This window comes from Clinocottus analis, unplaced genomic scaffold, assembly GCF_023055335.1.
Source record: "Clinocottus analis isolate CAN_PGR_092001 unplaced genomic scaffold, fCliAna1.0.p SCAF_10, whole genome shotgun sequence".
Classification (NCBI taxonomy): Eukaryota; Metazoa; Chordata; class Actinopteri; order Perciformes; family Cottidae; genus Clinocottus; species Clinocottus analis.
This window is the reverse complement of record NW_027175821.1, coordinates 9,482,242-9,509,503: the sequence shown is the minus strand read 5'-3', so window position 1 is coordinate 9,509,503 and position 27,262 is coordinate 9,482,242. Positions and strand designations below refer to the sequence as shown.

Below are 27,262 nucleotides of genomic sequence, written 5' to 3'. Positions count from 1 at the left end.
CACAGCCTAAAACTCAAGCTCACGGTTCGTCTGACCTTCACTTGTGATCTCACAACTTAGCAGCAGAAGAGCATGCCCTTAGACTTAGAAGGTGCTGACCAACATCTTTAACAACTCATATTTTCACCAAACTGGATGCTTTCCATTCATCAGCTGGAGAGATACCCATGTGTTTCAGATGTAAGTTGTAAAATCCAATTACTTTCTTTCATATCCTGTGTTTGTTTGGTTAGCTTACTGTGGCACGCTGATATCTGTTGCTGCAAGCTGAATAACATTTTTTAATTCAAACAATGTAAACGTTTCCTGTGAGTCAGAAATACACTTGCTACACTAGGAATATAACTCATATTTGAGGGTACATGTATAAGCCATTTACACAAAATTGAGGACTGTTGTCGAATGCAAGTGATTACGTTACTGTTGGTGATGCAAAATAGCAGGATTGGGTCGTTTGATTTTTAATTTTGGCGACATGTCCCCAAAGCAGATTTGGAGCTAAGATGAAACTGTTGTTCTTTCACTCTCCAGTGTGTCCACAGGGAACTCACAGCCGTCAATACACCAGTGTTCCCATGCTACGTTAGCCTGACACATTCTCTCACAGTGCATTTCATCACCTTGCTAGAGGTGGCTGAAAACATCTAAAGCATGAGGAAGGAGCCTCACTTCTCTCCTCTTTTGTTAGGTGCCAGTCTCCAACAAACAATTCCTAAATACATATCCAGCTGCTTGCCTCCTCCACATGTGAAAATAAAAAACATACACCAATACTGCCTCATCTCTACAACCAATAAGTTGCAAGATGATTTGCATAATATAACTTAATATGTAATGATATTTTAAAGCATGAACAATGATAGCTACTGACAATAAGTGTCGATTGATGGGCAGCTAAATGCTAGTACAGGCTCTTTCACACAGCCCAAGTTTCACCCAGAACAGTACCATGGTTCGGCATACTCTCGGGATGAGTAATGTGAATTCAGACGTGTGTGTCTGTATTGGTACTGAAATGGATCAGTCCTCTTGAGGGAAGCAACCTGTGTTCCCCCTGCAACTTTGCCAAAGACCATGAGCATCAAGGTGAGCTGGGTTACAGCTGATCAATACTTGGAGCACATTGAAACTCAAATTGATGTGGATCTTTGATTTTTCTCGACTCCCCCATCACTTTGCCAGCGGGCCATCCCAGCAAGTTGCTTGTAGACATGGATTTTCTTTGAGAGACGCCTTCTTGACTGCTGCTAGAGGCTCATTAAGCCAGTGTCCTTCACTGAATGCAGCTGTGCGGTATATTTGCATTTAGATCACTGCAGAGACGCGGATGTGCATGTACATGTTTTTAAAGTGATTATAAACAATATCAATAGCTCATATTTAAGTTAATGCCCCCATATACTGTATAGTGCATGCATGGATGTGCTTATACTGTAGAAAATAGAACAATATTACATATTTGCATGTACAACTGTTCATTTAAAAAAAAAAAATTTAAAAAAATCACACATTTGTTATTTTATTTTTAATTAATTTGCTGCAATTGTGTGAGGATGTTATAAATAAAAAGCCTTCTTCATATGACTGTACTCCATGTGCGATGAACAATAGTCAACTACTGTAGGTTACAGTAAAGTCGGTGTGTTTCATTACTTTTTCTAGCTGTTATCAAAATCCCTGGTGCACCAAGGCACTTTGGGAAATCTAGCCTTTCCATTATGTACCAGGTCAGCCCTTGCCCGGTCGTAACCAGATGCTCTCAGGGGAATGATTATCAGATGCCCGAGTCACATCAACCAGCTCCCCTCAAAGAGGAGCAGCAACTCAGTTGTAACCTCCCTGATTGCAGAGCTCCTCATCCTGTCAGGAGAAGTTAGGACCATTTCCCTACAGAGAAACCGCTTTCCAGTCACGTGTGTATGTGGTCTCTCTTTTTTCACAATTTAGAGCCATGTTTCATCACTCCAATTCTTTCCCATTGCCTCAGGATCACTTTCTGTTGCCCTCTTACAGTTCCTTCCCATGGTTAACAGAGAGAGACACATAGTGGAAACTGTAGATGGAGGAATCCCATTTAAGTACCTGAAGTAAGATACGGACTTATTGGATCCTTAAACTCTGTCAATGCTGATTTGCGATGGCTTTTATCTGAATTTACTCACATCGATTAAACACACCACAAAAGCAAGACTGCAGTGTGGTCATTTAAATTTTGTTAGTTTGGTAGCAAACTCTACTTGTGTGTTGACAAAGTGTCTGAACTACAAAGAAAACACATCAGCTATTTTCATCAGTTTACAAAAACTTTCAAAAAGCTTTCAATTTAAAAATTGAAAGTTTCTCTGTCTGTGTGTGTGTGTGTGTGTGTGTGTGTGTGTGTGTGTGTGTGTGTGTGTGTGTGTGTGTGTGTGTGTGTGTGTGTGTGTGTGTGTGTTTCTTTGCTGCCTTTGCCTTTGTGAACACTATGCTCTCCAGCTGAAAATGTGGCAGCTGTGATTTGTAACTGTACCTCTCTTTTTCTCTGAGGCTCAGTCTCAGTTTCATTTCATCACAGTTTTATATTTACTTGGCTAGTCACCAAAAAGCATAACCATAGTTATAACCCTTTAAAGCTAGTGTGGAGTTCAAAAGGCATGACAGTTCCTATTAAACTACTATACACGCTATGTGTTTACTAGAGTTCTTCTGATACCAGGATCAGAAAGGCCCCCGATGCGGCCTAAAATGCTGGATTGGGTAACAGTGGGTATGTGAGTCAATGCTATAATATTACAGTATTGTGTAATTTATCAGCTCTGTTACGCTACATAGGAACAACAACACGTGTCACTTGCTACCCAAGACGAGACATACGTCCTGCCTGATCATTAATGCACATCAGCAAATCTTGACAGAAATGAGAAAGAATGAATGAATGAAAAAAAAGTACTTTATTTTAAGAAGTGAGATGACTCAATACTTTTTGGATCGGCACCACTTGGTATCTACTTAAGGTATCGGAATCTGTATCAGGAAGGAACAAAAAGTGTTGGACACACACAGGCAGTTCCAGTCACTGTAGCTGAGGACATTTTTGAAAAGCAACCCCAATTCGCACAATTTGCATTAACAAAAATACTGTCTGACCAGCCAGGGAAAGTTACATTGTGTTATTGTAGATTCGGTTCCACTGTGCCAATCTCTTTCTGGCCCAGCTCTGTGTCGGAGGAGTCAATCTGTAATTTATCCCTGGGAGACATTCTCCTGAATAGGAGTGATAATATAAATCTAAAATTCCTGTAGAGGCTTTTCATATTCATGTCTAGTGAAGCTCAGATTATGTTAGTAAGGTCAGTACAACACAGCTATGCAGATGTAGTTGTGTCTAGAGATATCTGGTTTTCAACGAACTGTAGTCACACGCTCGCACTTCTCAACACACACACCTGTTTATCAGTGTATTGACATTAGAGAGAAGCAGACTGGACGTTGCACGTCTCTTTCTGTGAGAAAAGATGAGAACACGGGATTCTCCTCCTCCTGACAGGATAGAGCGAATCAGATGTTAGGACGAGGGGAGACGAACCTGTGACGATAAACTGTGTATGAAAAGGCCCCACTTCCGTTTGTGGGGCAGTTGTTGCCTACATGAAAGTTAGTTGTTCAACTGCAACGCTTGTTACTTTACCTGTGATTGAGAAAATAGATTACGGAAAAGAGAGAAGTTGTCGAACTGAATTCTTCTGGAGGCTACACCAGGCTTCTAATATTGATACAAGCTAACAGGAGCATCTGTGTAGCGCGCGTGCACACACACACACACACTCACACGCACACGCACACACACACACGCACACACACACGCACACACACACACACACACACACACACACACGACCGTGATTGATATTGTTTGCATTACAAACATTTGTGTCAAAGAATCCTGCTCCTTCTTCACGTCTCATTAGCTTTTTGTCGGTGATGCTTGTCACAACAACAGAATGGCTGTCCTCCTGTCATATCAGAAATGGAGTAAAAGAAGAAGAAAAAAGATCCTCCTCGTTCTGAGGCTTTCAAGATGGATGAGAAAAAGTCAGCAACCTGAAGCTTGAGAAAAATCTACTGTATTGCTTTGGCACCACTTATTTTTTTGTTCATTTTAGGAAAAGTTTCATGGGACTATGAAACCTGTTTTTGTTACAGAAGATCAGAATATCACAAATTATGGGTGCAGTTATATTAGTCTCTGGTTGAGGGGATGGCAAATAACCCACTCGGCATGTCAAATCTGGAAGCGTCCATCTTTTGACTGACAGGCTATCTGTTTAAGTGGATACTGTTGATGTTATTGATTATTCACAGTGCCTCTCTAAACCTCCAGCGTTAAACCCTCAGAGAGGCGTGATGCTCACAGAGCTGCAGCCAACACAAATCTGCATTTACAGCAGGGCTTCTGGAAGTTGTATCAAGCTCTTCTGTGACACAGACTAAATCACTGTAGAGGGTTTCTGACATCTAAATCTAAAGATTGTACAAGAAGCTTCGAGTGCGGATTTAACAGGACTGCAAAGCTCCCCTGAGCCCTCCTCACAAATGCACTGCTGTTATAAGATTTCAGGCTCCAGTATCCAAGAACATAGAAATGCTAAGTTTTTACTGAAACTGCTTCCATTAAAAAAGGAAGCAACAAGGCCAAATCATACAGAACTAACGGCTGAAGATGTCACACTTCTAGTGTGCACTTCTAGTTACTATCTGGAGAGTTATATGTTCAGGATATGTATTATTTCCCTCATTTTATATCCAGAAGACAGAGCAAGTTTACGCTTTTCACATTTGGTGTTGTGGCCACTAATAATGCAGTTTCAGTCTACCTCATGCTAATTCTTCCTGTCTACCATTAGATGAGGGCAGGTAGCGCACAGCAGGTATATCAGAGCTTGTTTGCTGGAAATGTCTCCTGCTGGTACAGAAGTTGTTCCTCCTAAAAGGCCACACATCATAAAGTCATTAAATCCTAAAGCAGGGTGTTCGGCAAAGCATTACAAAAAATTAAGCAGATCAACATCTTGCCTCTGAAAGGTGAAACTAGGCTTTCCTCAGCCAATCAGAGTAGATGTATTCCTTGACAGAAACCTTAGAAGGGTCATTGAAGTCCCTTTGAAGTTAAAGTTGAGGCAAGAGAAAGATAAAGGCTGATTTACACTTGGGTTTTACGCAGAGACGCTAGACACGCATGGACCCTCGTGCATAGTCAAATCAGCCATTTTGCATGCGTGACCCAAAATTTCTGACTATCCGTCAAAGCTACGCGAGCCGTTCGCAGCCCGCAAGGCTGTGATTCGTCTGCTAACCACATCCTTTCTGAGTCTCTCATTTCCGGTTTCAAAGCATAATACCACTGTTTTTAAAAGTCATAGCAGAAACACGAACAATGGATCCAGTTGAAGAACGTTGGCTGAAGAGGTCCGCAAATATGAGCATTTATAAAACCCGTCTGGCGGAGTATAAGGACACGCAGATGGCAGTGAATTCCTGGAGGGAGATATCGGTGAACGTCGGTGTGCAGGTCGACTCTACGGCCGTTGCGCCACCTACTGTTCTGGCGTATGAAAAATGCACAGGAGCTATAAACCAAAACGAGTCCATTGATCCAACTGCATGGCCAGCCGCAGTTGTAGTTACAAGAGTATAATTCGCCCTTAAGAGGTAGTGTGGATCGTGGTAAAGAGAATTTGTGCTTATTGTTAGGTCAAACTAAGATCGGTCCCTTCTTTCTTTCTCCTTTTGACTAGATTCATTTTATGTGTGTGTGTTTGCCGTGTGCGGGACAGTCTATCTATCTGGATCACCTGTGAGAGAAATAAGAGTCTGTGGTTTTATGAGACTAATTCCAGCAGGATGCTGTGAACACGTCAGCTATTTTTTCCAGCAACCCATCTATAGCTGGCCTATTCTCGCTGAATCACCACTAATTTATCAGACACTATCTGCAGACCACTATGGTACTCATGAACACAATCAGAAGTGGGGAGGGTTAAAGGTGAAAGCGAAGTAAAGAAATGAGACGCAGCATATAGAGCTAAGCACCAAAAGCCAAGCATGTGTCATCCTCTCTTTCTTTCATTTAAATTGAAACACTGGCAATTTTCTCCAGGTGAGGCGGTGGTGATCATTGAGAAGGTTGGATCAGAAGGAATCAGCTGCTAAGACTAGGTCAAACACTGTCTATGTGCGCTTTCACAAGCAAACATTTTGTTTGGGCAGTCAGTGCGGCTCAAGCAGTTGAGCCGCACTGACTGACCAAACAAAGACCGCTTGCTCAAGGTGATCTCAGAGAGTTTCTGAGCGAATAAAAGTGTGATTCAATTGCAGCAAGAACATTATCTGACCCACTTGCAGGAATTGAACCAAAATGCAGACTGCTTGCTCTGCAAAGTTCAACGTCAGTGGGAGAGAACTGACTTGGACTTGGATGTTTGCTTGGCATCTTGAAATGTCAGCTCTCGAGATAGAAATGTATAAAAATTGCTCTCTCGCTAATGCCCCTGAGCAAATGTGCTTATTTGGTAACCCCTGCATCTCCCTAAAAGAAAATAAATAAAATATTGAATTTACCTTATTCATGTGCACCTGTTTTATTTCATCTTAGTGTGAGAGGCTTTGCTGCGTTTATCTACTAGTTTCTTTCCTCGGCTCTGATCTCTGTGTTTCTCTGATTCTCACAGACACACGGCCACTTTTGGCCACATCGAGTCACACCGTGCCGCATTGATTTGCTTTTTGTTCAGAGAGGGACCATCTCCAGAGTCAGGCCAAAGCAAACTGGACACGCTTTAAAAGCAGGTTGCTGTGACGTCTCTCATCCCAGTCTTTTGTGGAGAAAGGTCTGGATATGCAAAAATACCTATTCAGTTACTGTCTTCCAACATCCCTCCCTCCCTCCCTCCTTCCCTCCCTCCCTCTCTCTCTCTCCCTCTCTCTCATTGATTACATCAAGGTTCCAATCAAGGCTGTCAGTCAGTACAGATTAAGTAATTGATCACTCTATGGATCCCAGTGTGTGTGTCTACAGGGGAGGGGTGGATGTGTCTCTTGAATGTATTTGTTCCTCACTGACTTTCTTCCTTCTCATATACATTAGCTTCCCCCTTTCTTTTCTTCATGTTATTTTCTTAAAAATAAACACACACACACACACACACACACACACACACGCACACAAGCACACGAAAAATGTATATTAGCTCCTGATTGTGCTTGAATTGATTTTCTGTTGTCCAATTTGCAGACCTAACCGAAGCCTAATCTTTCTCTGTCCCCTTTTGTATTAATGAGTGTGCGTTCTTCCTTAGCAAGTGGGACGTGTGTGTGTGTGTGTGTGTGTGTGTGTGTGTGTATATATGTGTTAAATTAGACAGGTCAATGGAATGATAAAGAGAAGCCTGTAGGCTTTTCTTCCTTTCAATGTTTTCTTTTTTTCTAAATATGCTGAAAATGTGCAGTTACACATTACAAACTAACACCGATATTGTAGAATCAACAAGTAAGAAAACGTTGAATAATCAGACACAACGTAAATAGTCATTTTAGAATTGGTCAAAGATCATTTTCAGTTAAGTTAAATCTAGTGATACATTGGTAAATGGGTCTGCCCACTTACTGTTAAAAAATTATGTTGTGTGTCAGAGGACACTCCTCAAACCATGGTTTTCCCCTCACAGGTAACATTTTTTCTCACGTGAGCAGAGATATTCTGCGCGGATTGATGTGCAAGCGCTCGCAAAAGTAGTATGCATTTTGTTATGGAAGAGTTGCAAGTGCGGGTCTGCTAAAGACAAGCGCACGTGGATTTCAATAGTGCTTTAATTACCATTTCACACTAATCAACCATTTGAAAGTGGATAATCCTGTTATTTAACTGAAGGAGAGCATAAGGAGAGGAGAAAAAAAAAGTAGATTCAGCACTGGGAGAAAAGATGCATTTTTCTCCCCACTACAGGTTTCCACTACTCGTAGCTTCTAAGTTATTAATAGCTGTAGATACTCACACACCCACAAAGCCGCAGTAGAGAAACAGGTGGGCCATTACCAGCTCATAATGTGGGCTCTATACATCCACAAGCTGTGCAGTGCTGATGAGATGGAAACAGAAAAGTCTGTCAGCTCAAAAAACTTTGAGACCAGAACTGGAAAGAAAAGCTGAGACAAACAACCAAGTTGAAGCCAACAAATTTGCTGTCCACATTTTGGGCTGTGGGAACACGACAACTACAGGAGAGTGAAGGCTTTCATTTGATTTGGGATTCTTTGTACTCGAGCAGCTGACACAGCAAATCACTCAGCCGTTTAAACGTACCGTTTCTTTTTTTTCTTGTTTGCTTAAGGCTCACTTGGTTGTTTTTCTGTACGCCTCTAATCTATCATGGTTATTTTTGTATCCCCTCATGTGAAATATGTATACAAACCCCTAAATGTTTCAGGTGCTGCCATAAAATGATGGTTCCCATCAGTCAGCATGGTTGACTCTATTTATGTGTACTTGTATGCAACGTGTTGATCTCCTTTCACATTAAATATCTTTCACTTGATCTATTATTAAAATACATGTGGCTGATTGTGTGGGCTTCGCAGATGTAAGTGTGATGATGAATGTGAAGTAGTTAGACCTTCAATTCAAAATTGTATTGATGGATTTTTATAGGATACTGTTCTTAACCAAGATTATAGCTAAAAAAACATCTGAAAAGTACATTAAATAATTTTAACTTCAGCCCGGTGAGCTTTGCAGAATACCTTTCTTAAAATGCGATAGAAATAGGGGCACTAGGCTATAAGATGTAAAAATAGAAGTTAATTAGAAGTGTTCAATTTGCTAAACTATTTATATGGTCAGTTAAACATGAAAAAAATGAAAATGAAAACTAAACTGAAACTGAAAGTACGTAGTTTTCACAAAATTATTATACTGATAAGGAACCTTTATCACCTATATTTGAGTAATGCTTTGAGTGAAATGCCAACTACATTAGCCAGCAACTCACTCTGTCTTTCAGTCTTCATATCCTCCTCATCTTATTATATCTCCTGGCTGACAACACACCTTGTCTTTTCTCATAAAAACTATCACCTTCCATTTCCACTCTGTTGCCACTTACAGTAACTTCTGTCACAGTCTTTTCTCCAACTGTCTTCATCTTAATCTTTCCTTTTCTGTCCTGTGTTGCTACTTCTGGTATCGGCAATATCACATTGAACAACACCCTTCTTCTTTTCACAGTTCCTTTCAACACAGATTTTCTTCTGACAATATAATTTCCCTTGAGGGCAGCTGTCTCCCATTAAAGTCATATCAGTTTTATGTTTGCACTGGTAGCATGTGTATATGATACTGATGCATGCACTGCTCACACCTCTGCTTGGCTGAATAGAGCTTCATGTTAACCGCAGAAAACCAAAATTGTGAGCATCCTATCAGTGGTTACAAATATGCATACAAACAAATCAAACCATTTGTTTGTCTTACATGAGTGCATGTGTGTGCAGGTTAAGATGCTTGCTTGACTCCCGGTGTTTCTGCAGCAGAGTTGTTGCAAACCGCTCTTTGCTTATTGACTCCAGGGAAGCGAAGATCTGTGTCGCTACTACTTCAAAAGACTAGAAATAAGGTGAAACAGAGATACGATTATGACACAACAGTGTTTCCCATAATGCACCTTGGTTTCCAGCAGCTACAACATCAGCACCAAGTCCGGACTAACCAGAAGGACGCCAGCTTTCCAGTTCCAGCTGTTCCAACTTTCAGAGTCTGGATTGCAGCTTATTCAGAGGCAAGGTGATTAGCTAGCGGCGGGAGGGGTGGGAGGGGGGTAGTGTAAAGGCAGTGCTTGTTTTAACAAGTGAAAAGGGCAAGTTATTTTCAATGTGGTTGCCAGCTTAAGCTTTGCCCTTAATTTCTTTGAATGAGGCATGAGATAGTGTAGTTTAGAGACATTTCATATTTAGGACTTTTAGTGAGCAATATTAATAGATTTACTTTAGAAACATTTTTGAGTACCTCTTCTACTGCCAATACCGACTTTCCCACTTAAGGGTCTTTCACACAGAACGCGAAATGGCACCACTGCACTGCACCATTATTATTCATTATTTCCAAACTCACCCATGTAACGCAAGTAGTACTGGCTGCCAAGTGTGAAACGGATGAGTGGTCCTTGAGATATGCGAAGCACACACAGACAGAGATTCCTTGCTGTATTGTTAAATTTCTTGAACCCCCATGTAAAAATTTGACTTAGCCTTCCCACTTGGAAATTCAATCATGATTCCCCATGCTTTTCCATTCTCTTGTTTATAGTCCATACTCTGTGATCTTCCCTCATCAACATGTGTTCCTATGTTATCTGATCTTTCATCCCCACCGTCTCTTACATCTTATCCATCTTGCACAGATTGGATATTACTGAGACAAAGTGAAACAAGAGGAAAGAGCCAATGTATCCCGTTAAGAAAAATAAAATCCTCCCTGAGGCAGTGGTGTTAACTAATCTTAAGACTGTCTCAGTCATTTACCCTCTTTTATACTACATAAGTCATGACAGTGTACTATAAAGTATGATGAAACAAATCTAGATACTAAACTATAAAGCTTAGCCTCCTGCTTTAAGCAAAAACCTCCTTAGATAATGACGGAAGTTAAAGGCTAACGCAAGGCTAACTTAAGGAAGGAATTTTTAAATTATAAGGATATAATTTGATATGGAATCAAAAATCACTATTAACTGTGGTTGAAAGGTAGCTTTTACAAAAAGATTAAAATCAAATCAATTAAAACATGATTTGTAAAGTCAAATAAGTATGACATTTTACTCATTCAATACTGTGAATGGCAGAAAAGTGTATATTATGGATTGGGATTGTGGATTTTGTCACTTGAATTTCAAAAAGGTACTAAAGACAAGTAAAGAAATGATCCACTGAAAATTCTAAGATGATTTATGTACCGGTCCGTCTTGCTGAAGAGGAATCTGAGCTGCAAGGCGAAGCTCTCCATTTACTGTTCGGCCTATGTTCCAACCCTCACCTACGGTCACGAACTCTGGGTCGTGAACGAAAGAATGAGGTCTCGGGTACAAACGGCCGAAATGAGTTTCTTCCTTAGGGTGACCGAGCTCAGCCTTAGAGAAAGGGTAAGGAGCACGGACATCAGGAGGGAGCTTGGGGTTGAGCCGCTACTCCTTCGTGTTGAAAGGAGTCAGCTAAAGTGGTTCGGGCATCTAATCAGAATGCCTCCTGGACGCCTCTCATTAGAGGTTTTTCAGGCACGTCCAACTAGTAGGAGGACCCTGGGAAGACTCACGACACGCTGGAGGGATTATATCTCTCGGCTGGCCTGAGAACGCCTCATGGTCCCCCAGAATGAGTTGGAAAGTGTTGCAGGTGAGAGGAAAGCTGGGTCGGATGGATGTATTGGGTGGTGGACAGTTTATCAACTGTATTTAAAATCAGTCAGCTGTGGTGGTCCACGACTGAAAACCTAAAAAAATGTTTGAACTATTCAGTACTGCTCTAATACATAATTCAAAGATAGTGAACCTTGTGAAGTTATATTTTGGACGGGCATGTGCACGTTTACTATCCATTTGTTGAGATTCTAAGCTTCATGAGTAACTTGATAAGTGGCCTATAATTTAAAAAGTGTCTGTTGCCTTATTGAAGTGCTCGCTGCAAACCAGCGACTGCAACACTGCTGTTCAACTGCGAGTGGACTAAAAGTTTCGACAGTTCCTACTGTGTGTGTGCGTGTGCGTGTGCTGACTTCTCTCTAGCGAATCACGCACGAAACTTTCAGGAGTCTTGTTCTCCCAGTTCATCTTTCTTTCATATCATATTCCACCAAAGGCTTCCAGTCTCCAAGTCCCAGAGTTCCGCCTCCTAACAAATCTCAATTTCAACACATGTTAACGACATTGTACAAGTTGAAATGGTAATGGGCTAACCGCAGTCTGAATTCTGTTAGCTTCAATTCAACTCTGCAGTTAAAGCCTCACATTTAATGGAGTCATTCCCATAAAGGTTAAATGAGCCCAGACCTTGGAGTCACTGGACAGAAAAAGAGAGGTAAGAGGGAGACAAGGAAATGAAGAATGAAGAGGAGCAGATGGAAACCAAAAGAGAGGGTATACAAAACAGACGACGTGGGAGAGAATGAAGGAAGGCCCCTAAGGGAGTATGTAATTGAGTTCCATCACCCATGTCAAACTAATGGGTTTGTAAGCGCAGACCTCTGCAGTAATTGCAGAACAAGGATTACAAAAGGTGAATAGGTCAACATTTGTGGTTTTTGATAAGTACAACCTCTGAAGCAGATGCATCGGAGTCAGCGACACAAGACAACGGTTTGGAAACAGTCTATGTAAACCTTTATATGCTGACAGAAAGATTAAAGTCGTTCAGACTGACAAATCAGAACACCACGGGTGGTCTGAGCCACAGGAAGAACCAAAATTAATCTGCTTCTTTCTGACTGTGTTGCCCTTTCTCCTCGTCGGTCACTATTCCTTTGATCATTAATTAGAATGATCTGCTTCCATCCTAGTTATTAACTGTCAAGCAAATCTTAAGCAACCTTTTCAGTGTTGGAAAAAATACTGAATATAAATATGGTGCATTTAAATTATTTGGGTGTGGCAAATAAAAATAAAAAATAGAAAGGTTTCTTTAGTCTGATGGTTAGTCTGCTTGTTTCACAGCAAAAGAACTAACACATCAAACCTGTGCGACATTTCAGCTTTTCGTGATGGTTACATGTAGGACGAGTTTAGCACATCCAGATTAAAACCCATGCAAACACAAGAAGAATGTCGCACTTAATACCGTGAGGACTCGGGTGGTTGCCATATTCAAATCCTGGCATTAGCCCTCCTTATTGTCCAACTCTGACTCGCCAATCTGCAGCTCACCAATATTCTTGCATTTGTGTTTCTTTCCTCCATGGTGTTCGTCTCTGATAGGCTAGTCGGGGATAAGACCTGCCTCCATGAAATTGTGTAGGGCAATGATGACTATTATGTAACACAAATCCCCAGCTGAAAAAGAAAGTTGTATGTTGTAGAGAGGACTCCCTTTTGGTAACAAAATACAGGTCACAACTCAAACAGTTGATTAAACAGTTGAGCTCGTTGGACATGTTAAAATGTTTGCTATGAAAATGAGCAAAACTAATCCAATCTTTGAACCAAGCCTGAAATCCTTTCACTTTACAATCTGTACCTTTTGACATCCAAGCCTGAAACCTTCATCCACCCTGAGGTTACTTAGAAGAAACCAAAATAGGAACATGAGAACGTTTTCAGCTGACAGTGAAAGATAAACTTCAGAGAGAAAAACAAACGGTGTGACGTTACCATTAGTCTTTCAAGTTTACTTCTAATGATATCATCAATGTAGCTCAACAAACAAACACAGGATTCACAGTCTGTTGGAAAATGTATTGATATTCGGGGTGTAGCAGTACACAGATGACACAGTTCAGTGTGAGTTCCTTCCAAAAAACAACATTAAAGAATCAAAAAGCCCCCTGAGGCGCATTACAATGCACATGGCTTTACCCACAGTACCAGAAACAAAAAGAGAAATTGTTCCCCAGGATTGTCTTTTTTTCTACAAACACTAATTAAATTTTAATTTGAGAGATTAATCTTTCACATTGACATCTTACAAACTGAAACAGGCCTTCTCATGAGGAGTTTGCAAAACTTAATTCCATCGTTGTCATTTTAGATCATTTTGTACAAACAGGAGAATCTTGACAGGATGCTGGCTGTCTCTGACAATAATGTGTCAGCTCACCATCTGAGTCCATTTATAAAAAGGCCCAAATAGGGGTATTGCATATATCTATAAAATATTATTGAATTATTATTAATGCCTTTTTACAATAGTTTCCATGTGAAGTAAGTGGTTGGCTGGTCCAACTCTTATATAACTGTGAAATATTCATTGCCTCAGTGCACACAGTGACTCAGTGGTTAGTGTGGTCATCTCAAAGCAGGAAGGTCCTGGGCTTAAATCTGTCAGCTCGCTGGAGCCCTTCTGAATGTAATTTCCGTGCAATTGGCTAAAACAAAACGGTGCTTTCGCCGTTTACCACTGACCTGGTCCTGGCAGGCTGCAAAATGCAGTCACCCCTCGACACAATATTTGCTGCAGCCCTCCACTGGCACACACCCTATGCCCCTCTTTCCACATCAGCTGTCAGAAAGTCATAGAACTACCCAGTGAACCCTAAGAAAACGCACTGTGTCACAGGAAAATGCACACACTTAAGCAAAAATGACACACCAAATAACCCACACCCACCCACACTAACCTTTCTAACTTATATTCCTACTTTGTCACAGATTAACAGAGTCCCCCAGCAATGACTTGCATTACTTCTGTTCATCATTAAAGGATAAATCCATCATCATTCAGGTCTATGATTGTTGTTTGGATAAAGAATCAAGAATCACTGTTAATTGTTAGCGTGTATCAATATTGGAAGCCTGGTGTAGCCTCCAGAAGAATTCAGTTCGACAACTTCTCTCTATTCCGTAATTTATTTTCTCAATCACAGGTAAAGTAACAAGCGTTGCAGTTGAACAACTAACTTTCATGTAGGCAGAAGAACAACTGCCCCACAAATGGAAGTGGGGCCTTTTCATACACAGTTTATCGTCACAGGTTCGTCTCTCCTCGTCCTAACATCTGATTCGCTCTATCCTGTCAGGAGGAGGAGAATCCCGTGTTCTCATCTTTTCTCACAGAAAGAGACGTGCAACGTCCAGTCTGCTTCTCTCTAATGTCAATACACTGATAAACAGGTGTGTGTGTTGAGAAGTGTGAGTGTGTGACTACAGTTCCCTTGAGAACCAGACATTTCTAGACACAACTACATCTGCATAGCTGTGTTGTACTGACCTTACTAACATAATCTGAACTTCACTAGACATGAATATGAAAAGCCTCTACAGGAATTTTAGATTCATATTATCATAACTGTGGTTGAAGAGTAGTTTTGCACAAATATTTAAATCAATCAAAAAACAATTTGCCTTGAACCTAAACTTGTAAATGTGAAATAAGAATGACATTTTATTTTTAACGTTCACCAGCCTTGGCAGGTTTATTATCTACTTGCAAACAGTTAAATCACTTTAAATTCATCTAGAATTTTAAAAAAAATTAGATTTTCAGCAATTATCAGAAGAGTTATTGTTTTTAATCTCATCCCCAATAAAACAAATTAATAAAAACAATGTGCTACTTTGGCGTTTTGTGTTGAGCAAGGCAGCAGATATCACGGAAATTACAATAACCATCACAATCTTCTACATTGAAGTGGCAAAAAACAAAAAAACAACTTGTGTTTAAACGGATGACATTTTACATATTTGCGAGAAAAAAAAACTAACTATGATCTCCTGGATGTACGTTAACTCCAGTTCTATGAGTAAGAGAGCTGTACGGAGAGGAAGAGGAAGGGAGTCAGCGCCTGGACTTGAGTGAGAGATGTGACCTGTGACCGTATTATCGTAGTTTATTAAAAAAAGCAGTGCAATGAGGATAGAGGAATCACATACACAAGATGTAACGCAGACCTGCTGATGCACATTCACGCCACACTGGAGCTGTTGGTATGAGTCAGCCATCACTGTGTTTGTCACCGTTAGTAGAGAATCCAGTCTGCAGTGTAGTTCATACACTTTACTGATGAACCAAAGAATTGTACAGTAACATTGGGCTTCATGATAATGGAGAGTTACGTATCATGTCTACACTTCTGTCAGTACTTAAAATGTTGAAATGTAAATGTGGGACGAGCCTAAATGATTAAAAAAGCGAGTGAAGCGTTCCCATCCAATGCCAAAGGGCTTTATTACAGCGGAGAGGATTTACAACATCCTCGTCCTTCTATTAGGTAAATTCTGTGTATTAATCAAAACCGTTGTGCGTGTACTTGTATCAGAAGTTTACTTGGAAGTTTTCTCGACAGATCTGCCAACTCGCTGCCATCTGTGTCCGTCTACTCCGCCATGACAACACCCCGCGGCCGTCAGTCTCCTCATTAACCCTGTAATGGACGGTCGTCACACACATTGTTGGAATTCATGTGCGTCCATGTTTTGATACCTCCGTCCCTCTGCTGCTGCCATTCAAGGTGCCATGTGGTGATTAGACACACACACACACACACACACACACACACACACACACACACACACACACACACCATTGACTTCTTCCACGCTGTTCCTCTTTTCACAGCCTCCGATGAAGAATTCTCACATTCATTACACACAGGTGCACACAAACACACAAACAAATACGCAAACAAACTCGACTGTTGATTTGGCATCGCGTCTTCTCATTCATCAACAACAGAAGACCTTACTTCATTTAAAGCCCCCCACCGTCCCAATGTGATAGCGTAGTCAAGGCAACCGGCACGGAGAACAGAAGGAACGGTGAAATTGCTGTGAAGTAATAAAAATTGACTTTATCATTTCGGCTCAGGAGCTAAAGAGAAAAATCATGTGATTCAAAGTTGACTAACAGGGAGTTGGGCTTCACTGGTGTGTATTGCTGTACATGGACTATGAAATATAATTGGCTCCAATCTTAATATCTGTTCTGAATCTTTTGGAGGGCTTTTATTGATGTGTGCAACACAAACTTGGTTTTGTCGCAGACAGAGACTACGTTTACACGCACAATATTATTCCAGTATTTTACTCTGTAACTTGCCTGCTGCTTCCACAAACAAATTCCCCCCTGGGGATGAATAGAGTATATATTTATCTATCTACCTATCATATTGCGTTTGTGTATTACAAATTAGGGTTTATTAGGGCTGTAGGCGACAAAAAGAGTCGGTCTATCCGGTGAATGAAATTACTGCAGGAGCCTTGATGTGATGCTTTGAGGAAGATCCACTTGTTTGTTTGAGGTGTGAGTGCTTGTTTGTGTCTCCAGCGCATTGCTATTTTATTTAGTAGTCTTTTCACCGCAGCATTAAAATCTGTAAAATTTCAAAATAAAAACACACAATATTAAAGTTATGTGATGTTACTTCAGTCCTTAAAGTATGAGAACCGCGAGGAGAGGAAGAGGCAATGACTTGGCTGGATGCGGACCAGATATATGACTCAAGACAAGATCGACATTTTTAAAGCAATTTCATACGGCAGATACAGAGCGGGACCCATTCACACTAGAGAATTCATTCTGCAGAGTAGTTCATGCGCTTCACTGATAAATCAGACAATTGTAGAGTAACATTCGGCTTCATGGTCAAAGAACGGTTTGTCTACACTTCAGTCCATATACTTCATTTGAACATACTCGATAATATCATTCTTGTGTTACTATTGTGTGGCCTATGCTGCATAACCTTCAACCTCTGCAGTGCTCATTCCTAAATAAGCCCTTTCCGATTAAGACATGTTGGATATGTCGATATTGAAAAGTCCTAAAGATACATTCCTATCAGCGGCCACCGTAGTCTTTCAACACGTTTGGAAAAGGAGGGGCTGAGCGGTATTTAGTTGATGTCTGGAGCCCACAAACACCAGCTGTGTGATTCAGTTACATTCAATAACGGGAGAAAAACTATAATTCAGCAGATGTTTTTGATACATGTATACAAGAGTCATCATAAATTTGACTTTGAAGATGTAGTTATCATAATGGAGTGAATCAAAGTAGTCTGTGCATCTGTAAATATGTTTTCAATCATCTAGTTGCATTTTATTTTTAAGTTTGGCTCTTTCTGTAGTTATTTTTAGAGAAGTGTTTTTTTCATTCACACACATCTGACTTTGCGTGTGAGACTGAAGTTCACCGTGACCACGGATCAAAAGTCCACTGCCTGATGTTAGCTGGATCCCCAGCTCCGTTCCTTTCTCATCTTCACTTCATTTGTATGAAATAATTCTAAATTTTGTGTCTGTTGCTGCCATTTCATTTATTTGTTCCACCTCTTAAAGCTTGTTGAAATACAAAAAACAATTGGTTTCTGAACTAACATGTTTGCCTGTGGAAGCGTAGCGATAGTGATTTTCTTTCAATGTAAAATAATAAATGTTCTCTAACTTTCAATATTTTATTAATTTAGATTCTTGAGGAAGAGATACACATGGGGTTTACATAGTTATAATAAGTCAGTTAATAAGTCAAAACTGTAGGTTGACGGTCAACAAAAGCACCGGGAGTAAGAGGATGTAAAGATTGTTTAAAGTTTGTTTTTTTTAACTTGAATGGTAAATTATTCAATTTGTATTTATATTCAATTTGGCAGAAACACTACGATATGGGCCAGACATTAGAGCACTGTGCATGAAACATGGAGCCTAATCAGCAGGCTGGTTGCACACACTGCTAATGGTGGGCAGAAGCTAAGAATTGTTCTTTGAACTTCAGCGGGTCAAAAATAATTCTGGATTCTGGTTCAGTTTTGTATGAATTCAGCAACAATGATGCAACAAAGAAAATGTATGCTCAAACTCTGATTTCACAGCTTCCATCACTGGCCACTGAGGCTCATGGATGCTGAAATATTTTTACATCACCAAACAGAGAACGCAACACTATTACATTGTTTATTTAGCCCCTGTGACGATTGCTGGAGAAGCATTAAAGTTGTCACAGTTTCCCACAGGATTTTGTGAGACTATGTGGGTGAAAATCAGACCCTCGAGAGCGTTTAGGGGGCATGCTCTCCCAGATCAATTTTACATACATTTTATAGTTGAATGCATCAAGATGTTGTACTTTGAGAGCAAACTTAAGGGGCTGGATCTGTAACAATACTTTTACTTAAGTGCAGATTTAAATTTTATGTAATTGTATACTTCTGCTTCACTACATTTCAAGAGAAACATTCTAATTTTAAGTTTAACTACATTTATTTGACAATATTAGTTACTAGTCAGGCTACTTTCCCAATTCAGATTTGTAATACAAAATATGCATCAAATAATAACCTATAATATTAAGAAGTATATAGCCTAATCCTTAGGTTTATAAAATTATGTCTAAATTTAGTGCCTCAATAATTATAATTCAATAATATAGGCCGATTGTAATATTTACTTTTGGTAAAAAAAAAAAAAAATTAAATTGTACTTTTCTTTTTACATTTTTAATGCAGGACTTAAGTACTTTTACAAAGTCACGGTCACAAAGCATGATAAACAAAACCGGGGTGGTTATTTCAAGACGAGCGAGCACTATCATTACGGCAAGGAGCGGCGAAGCCCGGGCAAAGGGCGCTGTAAGCCGGACACGGCCAGAGCCACCAGCCACGTTCCTTTCACAAGCTGAACTAGTGGTGGTCACTGCCAAGGAAATGCACCTGGAGAGTACAGCCAGCCCCCCTGTTGAGAAGTGTAAAAATATTTTCAGTTCATTACAAAAGTGTGGTGGAACTAAATAGACTTGGAAATCCGGAGGGCGGGTGGGGACATATGTGTGTAAGCTGGGTTTGACAACCTCACACCAGGATGGCATTACTGAAAAGGTGAAAATCATTACAGATGATATGTGTACTGCCAATAGTCCAGCTATCCAGCTGCAGCTCTTTACTGTACTGTACATGTGCATGTGTGTGTGTGTTGGTATTTCATTCATCTTATCAAATCGTCTCATCTCCTTGTCTTCGTATGAAAGCTTTTCAACTTTCTTATTGAATGGAATACATCTTATACATAAAGTACAATCTTTTTGTAAATTAACCCTTTGGAATGCTTGTACGTCTGTGAAACTGTATTGTGCCTGATAAAAATCAGCATTTGTTCACATCCTATTGTGTAGACTTTACTTTGCCTACTTGTACTTCCTGTGAGGTAAACCTTTTCTTTACCTCAACCAACCTCTCATACTCCTCTCCCTTACACCCTTCATTCAATTCACGCTTACTCTCGCTATCTCCTGTTGTCACTCCCTTGACGCCGCCCCCTTCCTCCTCCATTCCCCTTCAGTCATTTTTATTATGATAAAATGACCAATGAATCTCAGCCTCCAAAACAATCTCGAGCACACATCTTGTCATGTCCTCAACCAAGACAAAAAAAGGAAGGCAGATTGAAGTGCTGAGGACCATAGTGCTTTAAAACAGTGGTTCTAAACTGATGGGTCGTGGACCCGTTTTTAATGGGTCGCGGGCCTTTGGTTGAAAAAAATTAAAAAATTGGGGGAAAGAAAGAATTTAATTTTTTCTTTTCTTTTTTTTTAAATACCGTGATTTTATTTTGATGGGACGTTTATGCAGCGTAGTGTTTTTTTTCGGAGGCTCGTTCCTCCATGTTTTCAGCAGCGTATTCCAGTTTGAGTTTTCATTAAATACATTGGAGACGTTGAGAATTATCCTCGATTTGGGTCGCGGCTTGTCATTAAGCGTGATGGTGGGTCCCGGAGCCAGACCAGTTGAGAACCACTGCTTTAAAAGAAGGCGAGGGGCAGGAAGAGGATCAGGGTTGTTCCACTTCTCTCAAGGAAATGATCGAAAGAGAAGAAACAGAATAAATAAGACCAGTAGTGTGTGAGTGATAACACGTGATACATTTTCAAAGTCTAGGTTCAGTTTACTGTCATACTAACGAGTCCCTCTGGCCTCGCTTAAAATCACAACGGGGCTCACAGTGAGGACAGATCCTGATTTTCTTCCATCATTTTTGATTAGATACACACACAACCTTGACCTTTATACTCCAAGTAGTATTAATATGGAAGTGCCCTCATCTAGAGAGTTCACAGACCCAATCCCTATACTACTTCAGTTTTTTTACTGTCAAATATTTTTTACGTCATGGCTGTTTTTCTGAACCATTTCTTCCCAACTCTTTTGGTGCTTTCTTTTAAAGTGTATGCATCACCCTCATTCTCCTCTCCCCCCTCTTGTGGTTGCCATCCCTCACATTCTGCCCTCATATTTCATCCAGACTCTGCCTCTCATTAGCTTATATCGCTTGTCCACTCGTCTCTCCCTTTCTCTACTTCATCCTCTGCTCTGTCTTTTTATTGTTTATCTACTGCCTATTCTTTAGTGCCATTCATTTTTTTAACCGTCTGTCTTTGTCTTCCTTTTTTAACTCTTCAATTTTCATGCTGCATTAAGTCAGTGAGCAGCGCACAGAAACCATATTAATCCAGAGAGGGGGAGAGACTGAGAGATTCTCAGAGGTTCTCCATGTGCCGACAGTGACTGGGGGAGATCATCTATCTCCTGGGTTTTCTCCCTCGCCTCCTCACTCCCCAGACAGCTAATTCAATATATTGAGAACAGGACAGAGTGCCGTTCCTTTGTCAACAAATTTCATTAAGCAACATTAGTAGCGCTATCAAATAGGCGACAAGGCGGAAATGATGGATTCAGATTACAATATTGAAAATGAAAGTGTTGAGAAGTAAAATGGGTAACGTGCATGTGTGCATCTGTGCACAATATCATACTTGCCCACTTGTCCCCAGCCACTTAACAGGCAGAATTTACATAACCCATTTGAATTTTCATTATTTCCTCTTGGAAGAGGTTCGTAATTGGATTTCTTCCCACAGAATTTCTTCCTTCCCACACGTACCCAGGAGGGGAGGAATACTGTTAAATTACTGTAACAGTTCAAGATGTGAAAGCCGGGTGTGGTTTGCAAATGTTCTGTTGTATTAGTATTATTAACGTTTCATGAAAAAGGAATCAATTTTAGCATTTCTCTCCTTACAGTCGCAAATCTGATATTTGTAAATTAATCATTTTCCATCACGTTAGCCAAATTCTGACTTCAGTGCTAAAATGTAAATGAGCCACCCATTTAAAATAATATTTATGAATGTGCCAGAAGGATGGATGGTATGATGGTACAGCCCTTTCATTAATGCCATCCTGTGGACATAAAAAGTTTCCAAAAACCATTCATACTTGTTTGTTGAAAGTAAAAATTAATGGACTTGTACACCATAACATAGTTCATCTTTTAACATCTCAACAACTTTTTGGATGGGCACTAAATGTTGCCACTAAACATGCAGTTATATACCAATGCAGAACAGCTGCATGAGATCATTATTCAGTGGACACTGGGTTGAACTTTTACTGCTTTCACGTGCGATGTTCTGGCTGATCTCTAAAACACTAGAAAAAGGTTTAAAGCTAACAGCTGCAAAACCACAAATACACATGTGCACGCTCTGGTTATCCTTCAGGACGTCTTGCGAATCAAATGATTTCCCCCTACACTCAGTTGTATTTTTTCCTCACTCCTTCATCTGGCTCTCTGGCAGCTACAGGGAGCAGTGACTGAGTGAGTGCGTGTGTCTTATTGTATGTCATGAAAATAGGATTTCAGTAGATGGATGGAGAGATTCTGGAAGAGAAATACAATCCACAAGAAAGTATACACAGAAAGAATAGATTGTTATGGTTACCGACTTCCTCTCGCCCACATGGGGGGCAACAGACTCCATTGTTCTTTTTGTGGGTGTGCGTGATCGACCTCACACTTGTGTGGTATCTGTGATAAGTGCTGGCATGTGTCCTAATATAATTTGAATTCATGTGTTTACACTTGACTCTTGACTTGTGTGGGAGGTAAAATGGGGAGAGAGCAGAAATACATTCCTGTCTTGACTACAAAAGAAAGAAAGACAATAACTATGCAGTGACACACAAACAATCTGATATATTCAATTAACAGCACTACCTACCCATCAGCATGGAGGGATTATCTTGTTAGATCCACTGCTTATTTGTAGACAATTCAGCCCTGTGTAAGGAAGATATTTAAACAAGTTGCCTCTGAGTGTGTTTTTGATAAAGAGACAGGAACGAAAGGGAAAAAGTATTTTCCACATTGATGATGCTTGCCTCGGCCTTCCTCTGAAATGTTAAGTGATGCAAAGACAATGAGCCAAATTTCCCCGTAGGGATTATGAACAATTGATGTTGTTTTATCTAGAATTATATAATTTCATCTTTTTTTTGTTTCTTATGAGTTCATGAATATATGCATTCTCTTTTGATAGGATGTTCCCAACATCCCAGAGGTCTATTTATCAATCTTATATTTATGTGTACATCTCCTTTTTTAGACAATTCAATACTTATCTTTACCAGATCCACATTCCACAATCAAAATTTTTCCCAGTATGATACACAATTCAAGGTGTATTTGTCATGTCTTGAAAAATGTAATAATCTTACTCCAATAATATATGTGTGATTTAATGTAGATGTGCTGCTGGAGCAAAACAGGTATATTTATTTATTTATCTAACTTAATGAATTATTTCAAATAAAAAAAACTAGGGATGCCCAGAAACCTTTTCTTTTCGGAAGTACAAAAGAAAGCATTCACATTTGAGTACTGATATGAGTACTTAATAATACCATTACAGTTTAAACAATAACAAACAATGCTACAGATAACTCTTTAAACTGAGTCCAGCACAGTGCTCCGACCACGTAAAAAGCACTGGGGCTGCATTACGTTGCTTCCAGCACACGCAACACACACAACAGTAAGGACAAAGCTGCATCCCGATCTGTTTTAACCAAATATCCTTTGGTCTAGCTCAGTTAAAAAGACCGATCGTTCACTTCTGAGTTTGTCTGTAACCAGTACGAACAATATTGTCTGTACATGCCCTATCTGAGCTCCATGTGTGAGCTTCCAAGCTTTCAAACAACCAATAGCAGACTGTTAAAAATGGTGTCACGGTCTCGGGGTGTTCCATCTATAATCCTTGCTTGTCCCAACTCTGGCTGCTTTAAGTAGAGATAGCAAACTTATTACAATTGGGGATTTTTTTATATAGCAGCGGCCCTAATCACTTAGCAGCGGTGCTAATCGTTTAGCAGCGGTGCTAATGATTTAGCAGCGACGCTGTGTGATTGGGGAGATGCTGAAGCCATAGAACTGCAACTGGGAGACCCTCTAACAATCCCTCTGTAAACGCAGATTGTAGAGACATTTTAATTGTACTGATCTAATACGGTCATATCGTGGACAAATTCAAACACAAATACTAGCATTCTGCCTTAAAGGTTATTTTCTTATCTCTCTCTCTGATGAGAAAGCGTTTATAGGAATCTTGATGACCATCAAGCTCATTTAATACAAAAGGAACGCCGCTGCCAATTAATGACAACCCTCCCTTTATCTAATTCTGTCCATTAGTGTGACGTTGAATGATGGGGCTAACAGAGCGTAATGGAGAAAACTTTTTACCAACTTGGATACTGCCTAATTATTTCTACCCATCTTTGTTCACTAGAAACTATAATTATGTGTTTGGTTTGCTGAGAGCTTGGCTGTGAGAGTTACTGGAGTAGATGAGAAACAAGATCTATTTCCAGATCTTGGACTGTGTCAACAGCATTACATGCATCTCTGCTTCTATTCTCTGAATTTCCTTTTTGTCTCCAAGAAACAACAACATCTCCACATCCATCTCTTTTTCAAACTTCACATGGCTGAGTTCAGACCGTGTTTTTTTATGTGCTTCTGTCTGTTTCTTTTTCATATGCATTATGGTCATTTATGGTGACTGTGTCTCAGTGGTGAGCAGGGTCAGCCTTTAATCAGGGGATCAACGGTTTGATCCTCGGCTCCGCTAGCCCATGTCGATGTGTCTTTGGGCAAGACACTTAACCGCAAAATTGCTCTTGTAGCTATGCCATCGGAGTATAAATGTGTGTATGGATGTTAGGTACTCCTAATGGACAGGGGGAACCTTAACCCCTCTCATCAGGGTGTGAATGGGTGAATGATGGCAACAAGTATTGTGAAAGCACTTTGAGTGGTCAGAAGACTAGAAAAGCCAAAACTGTCTTTTATAGTCACTTATCTTCACACTCTTTCTCCCCCATTTATGTGCTGTCAATAACTTTGATATCCATCATTGCCCAGTCCAGTGATCTCACGTCCCGCCTCCTCTGCCCATCTCCTATTTACGTGGCTTTTCTTGCCTTACTCTGGTGGGAGCACAAGACAAATACGCAAGGACAAGCTGCTTGTCTCGGAGAGTAGAAGAAAAACTACAAGCTGTAGTTCATCACACAATGCACCATCATTATTTAACAATGGGTTTTGTATTGTTTTTTTTTTAATAATGTGTTTAAACAAAAATGTTGCACTACTTATAATGGCACACAACAATATAATTATGTCAATAAGCATGCAAAACACCAGTAAATAATTCAGAGAGTACATCCTAAGGCTGTAAACCCTCATAACTAGTGTTTATCTTACAGGAGCACTCACACAAACACACACACACACACCTCAAGGAGATACAGATGTGTGGGAGATAGGAAGTTGTATTAAGGCTCTGTTAAGGACAGAGCAAAGGAAGTACAGTGAATGAATGGATGCAGGAAAAACCTTGAACAATGAAAGATACGTACTGGCTGTTATGCAAGAATGATTTCATTTTCTTGATTGCATATTGCATTCAGTTATAGCTGATACTAAGTCAAACAAAACATGGCCCTGACAACCTGCAGTAAAATACACACTTTATTCATTTAAAAAAAGTTATTCTGGGGGGAAAGCAAACACATATGTATTAAAAAATAATTTGAAAAAAAACAGCAAATAAAAGGAGAGAACAATGCTGTCTCACATGACAAACGACTACAAGCAATCCTTAGATCAAAAAACATGAAAAGAGTATACGCTTCATGATGGACCACGCCTGGCTTTCCTTTCCAATAAATGTTACTCAATCTCCAAATAAACGAAAAGTGTTCAACAGTTCAGTTCTGGTCCTGGTTGACTTATCAAAATTACACACAGAGCCCCAAACGTTTGGACCGAATATACTACAATGTAAATCAGAGCCACCAACTCTCACGCTTTCGCCGTGTGACACACGCTTTTTCATGTTTTCACACGCTCACACGCCACACAACCAATAATATCTCACGCCAAAAAAAAAGTCTGGGGCGCGTTCGTTCCTTTTCAAACTCCCCGACGATAGATGGCGCTGAGGAGCGCATCTGTAAACCTATTCGCTGCATAGACCTCCTGTTTACCCCAAACAGACAGTCGCGGGACTGTGTCCGCAACTGGGGGACCGCCGGCAGAGAGGAGCAGAGCGACGGAGGTATTGGGGCTCTCAAGTCTCACGCATTGAACGTGACTGTCACTCAATGGTCTTAAGTCACGCCCTCCCGACGCACAGCTGTTCGCTGCGGCGCGTATTTCTCGTAGTCTCACCCAGATAATAAGACATTACGGTTTGCTCAAGCTCGTGCTAGCAGGCCTGGTTGTAGTGGCACAAGTTTTAAAAAGTCGCAACAAGTATCGGCCTACTTTTAATAACGCGCGTGGCGCGGCGGCCTACACAACGTACCCACCATGACGTGCAAATTGAATACAACCTACCTTGAGTCCGTGGCATGTGCTGAACTTGTTGTTCGTGTCGCCCTTGTCCCTGTCCTGCTCCGAGTGTATGGTCAAAAGATGTCCCCTCCATTTGTCTCGAATTGCAGAGTCCGTCGATGAAACTAGTGCCGGAGGAAAACGAGTAACTAACAGTGTCGCTGGCATACGTTCCCTGACGTCACGAAAACATCCCGCCGTCCTTCTTATTCCAAAAATTACTGTCAGACATGCACAAAACACAATATGTGAAGCCATTTCTTCTTCCTAGCTCACTTATACTGGTGGTGCGGATCCAGAACTTCCTGTTGGCGCTTTTCTGTTGTTCACGTCGAAGTTCATCAAAGTTACCTTGCTGTTCAAAGAGGTGTGTTTCTTTGCAATGCCATCTTGGGTTTCACACACAGACAAGGAGCAGCGAACTGATATATACCCAGAGAGCTCAGTCCAGTGAAAGTATGGGAACTTTCCAAAATATCTTACTTAGAGAATAGTAATTGTTTTGCCCCACAATGTCTTGTGTCTCATTCGAGACGGCAACTGGTGCAGAGTGTAATTGCATCTTCGTTTATCCCTCCTCTCTTACCATAGTTTGTTCTGATTTAACTGAGAAGACATATTGAAGCTATTTGTCATACTTACTGTCTGGTAGCATTTAAAGACTTAAGTCTATCAGTACTTCTGTATGTGCATGTAAACATCTTTCCCGATATATTCTTTGTGTGTTTATCGTCACAGTTGTATTGTTTAGATGCTAATCGCGATGCTATGCGTGATGCTAATCGCGATTAGCATTTCTGTATTGACGTGTGCATTCTGCATTGACACGTTGACAACGTTAAAATCAGCTTATACGCTAATTA

At 40.4% G+C, this 27,262-nt stretch overlaps 1 long non-coding RNA gene across 1 annotated transcript in view; it reads right to left on the bottom strand.

Annotated features, from left to right (window-relative positions):
* LOC137795179 (uncharacterized) overlaps window positions 1-26,887 on the bottom strand; it is a 49,182-nt gene extending 22,295 nt beyond the window's left edge. The window contains exon 1 of the long non-coding RNA XR_011078381.1: window positions 26,403-26,887. This is a non-coding gene — a long non-coding RNA (uncharacterized lncRNA). The remainder of the gene's footprint in view (window positions 1-26,402) is intronic.
* Window positions 26,888-27,262: the final 375 nt, after the last annotated feature.